This window comes from Limulus polyphemus, unplaced genomic scaffold, assembly GCF_000517525.1.
Source record: "Limulus polyphemus unplaced genomic scaffold, Limulus_polyphemus-2.1.2 Scaffold147, whole genome shotgun sequence".
NCBI classification, from domain to species: Eukaryota; Metazoa; Arthropoda; class Merostomata; order Xiphosura; family Limulidae; genus Limulus; species Limulus polyphemus.
The window spans coordinates 587,332-590,489 of NW_013665757.1; the positions used below are offsets into that span (position 1 = coordinate 587,332).

Below are 3,158 nucleotides of genomic sequence, written 5' to 3' on the forward strand. Positions count from 1 at the left end.
ACACTAAATAGCTTAAATCTCATAACATTATACATTTATATATATATATTTTTTTTATTATATTGACCTTTCAGCTGTGCCTGGCTAGCAATACAGAAATTACATTGACGCAGCTCACGTGCACTCATGTTGCCATATCAAATAACAAAACTGACTTTTGGTCTGTGCAAAGTAACTTGTCTTGGCTATGTTTTAGTAGACTAGTATTTTGTAAAAAAACAGTCAAATTTCAATTATTATAAATTATATATGTATATAGATTAGTGCTATTTTGAAATAAGTTCTTAAACTTATTTTACTTAAAACATAGAACAGTAACTAAAGAAGTAAAGCAAACAATTGTCTCTCCTGGTTACGACCTTTGTACTCGGTTGCTACTTGACATAGGTTGCTAAGCCTTTAAAAAAAAATTGCACGTAGAGAATATGAAACAGAATATTTTTTTAGGTTTTATATATATACATTTGAATAACTAAAAAAATCATAAATGACTACATTAATACCATAAATTCCACTATAATTTATCAAGCTTAGTAACTACGATGTATTTTAGTCTAAAAAATATAAAATTTTGAGCAGACTAAAGATACACCCTACCTCATTGAAATATTAGTTCAAAAGAAAGAAATGGCATGAAGTCCATTACAATGGCTTAGAATACTACTAGGGGGACATTCTGAGCTTGCTATTGGTTATTCACATGTCATAGAAATAAGTGTATGTGAGGGAGCATTTCCAAAAATGGAAAGAGGTGAGCAGGGCCACTTTGGAGGTTCTTATTTTATAGTCTAGCTTGTTATCGATAATATCGATAATTTGACTTCTTAATTCGTATAAAACTATAGACTTTGTATTTTGACATCACAAACATCTAATTTGAACCAGTGCTGAATTCAACATACCACGTGACACACAAAAATCGATGTTTATCTGTGTTTTTAATATTTGCTTCTAAATTAAGAAATTGAGTAATATGTAGTACTAAAATTTGAATTATAATCTACAGTTTGATACCAAAGTTATTGACATAAATTCATGAAATAGTAGTTGAATAAAATTTTGAATGCGAGTCAACAAACGAGATGACATGGCTTTTCACACGTGACCTGTTTCAAAAGGGTTAATTTGATTAGTGGAATAAACAAAATTGCAATATTTGTCTTCTATAAAAAAATATAAAGTAGTAAATTTGAAAATTGAAATGAACAAAGACTTGTTATACTTTTAATGACAAAAAATTATCAGTTATTTTGGTGCTTACTTTCTTTAGCTCTTGAATCATAAGTTGTGTTCGGATATTAAATTTTTTGTCCCAAAATTCTATGGCTCTGAATTAGAAATGGCCTGGGTGATGATAACATTGGTCTGGTTTGTTCTCTATAGTGTAGTAGTTTTAACAAATTGATAAAAGTTTAATATAATGTTTGGATTTCATAAATGAAACATACATTTAGTATTAATTGAATTGCTAGAACTTAAATGTTATTTCAATTAATTAGATTAAATTCGGTATTAGTAGAGTGTAGAAAGGTAAATGTAGTATTGATTTAAACTCTTCAATAAATAGCATATTTGTAACTTATCTTTAAGATGCTTGAAATAGCCTTTCTATAGTGAATTCTTCAATAAGACAGTAGTTGCATTGTAGAATATGAAAATAAATTTTGTTATAAAGAAATCTTACTGATTATAATATAAAGTGCATAACTTTAAAATGCTAGAAAGTACTGAAAAAAGGCCAAGAATATTTCCTATGTTTCATAGTCATGTACTTGTGTAGGTATTAATGACTTATCAGCAAATAACAATCCATAGTTATGGATTGAAGTTTAGTTTCTGATGGGTGATTTGTATTGTGTTACTTCATTGATAGGTAAGAAGCATGTAAGCTCATGTTATTTAGACTGTTGTTTCATTGCAGCCATAAATTGTTGATCCAAGCCTGAACTCGGATGCAGAAACCTTTTTTACCAAAACGACAGAAAACAGTTTTGTGAAACCCTCTACTGCTCAGTATTTTGTTGAAAAAGTAGTAAAGGTAATGAAAATTTCTGTGGTTGTTTAATTAACAAAATGTATGAATAATGTTTAAACACCCATTGTCTACAAGGTAGTTTATAAAGTAGTCACTGTTATTCACTTATTCATCTGCTGTTGTAATTGTTGTTTGCATGTCAAATATAAAAGTTTATTTTGGTAACAAAGCAGTAGAGTTTTGACTTTAATTGACTTCTCCTGCGTGTTTCTATAGTGGTAAGACATTTTTACTTCTGTATTGTTCAGGTTGAAGTAAATTTATAGTTTTTAGTTATAGGGGTTTCTCTATATGATAATAAGTTTCTCAAAGTATTTTCATCTCTGGAATGTTTTCTGTCACATGGTCAACCAACAAAAAATCAGACTAATTCAAATATTCTCTCCAACTCCCCCTTTTCAAACCAGTGATACAAGTGCATGTTTGTTACTGTATAATGTTTGCTATTGTGCCATATGGCAGAATTATGTTGCTGTACATTGTAGTATTTAATCTTGTATACAGAAAGTTGTCAGAAACTTTTTTGTTATTACTTGAAGAAACAGGTACATTAATGTTTTTTTAAATAATGATCACATGATAGTGGGGAACAAATTGGATACAGCTCATGACATACCTCTGCTATAAAATTACTAAGAAAGATATGCTCTCTGTCTTGTGATATGATTTTTATCAACAGTTTAATTGAAGGCTCACTGGGTCTTCCTATTTATTAAATAATAGACGTAGTCTTTCTGCAAACTTCCATCAAAGTTGAGTGATATTTTGTGATTTTTTCATCTTACCTTTTATTTTATATACAAGATATTAATTGGCCAAAAGAGTAAATGGAACATTTGATATTTATTCAGTATGTGAATATTTGTATAATTACTTGTTTATCATGAAGAAGGCAATGAACAGAATGAACCGCACCTTTATTTGATTTTCAATGACTGCTAACTAGTTTTTCCTCTGATAGATGGAATATTTCCAATGTGACTTTAAGGTTACAACTGGAAAATTGCAATGCAATTTTAAAATTGAATATTTTAAGGTTATTTATATTAAATTCATTATTGTTTTATAGTGCTGATTTTAATTGACCTATTTACAACTACTGTAATTATTATAATAATAGTTT

The 3,158-nt window shown here is 28.7% G+C and overlaps 1 protein-coding gene across 4 annotated transcripts in view; it reads left to right on the forward strand.

Annotated features, from left to right (window-relative positions):
- LOC106475522 (la-related protein 4B-like) overlaps positions 1–3,158 on the forward strand; it is a 101,361-nt gene that overhangs the window by 41,262 nt on the left and 56,941 nt on the right. For all 4 annotated transcript variants that reach the window (XM_013936204.2, XM_022380707.1, XM_022380704.1 and 1 more), the window contains one exon: positions 1,922–2,038. The gene's annotated coding sequence lies outside the window, so the exon portion shown is untranslated. The remainder of the gene's footprint in view (positions 1–1,921; positions 2,039–3,158) is intronic.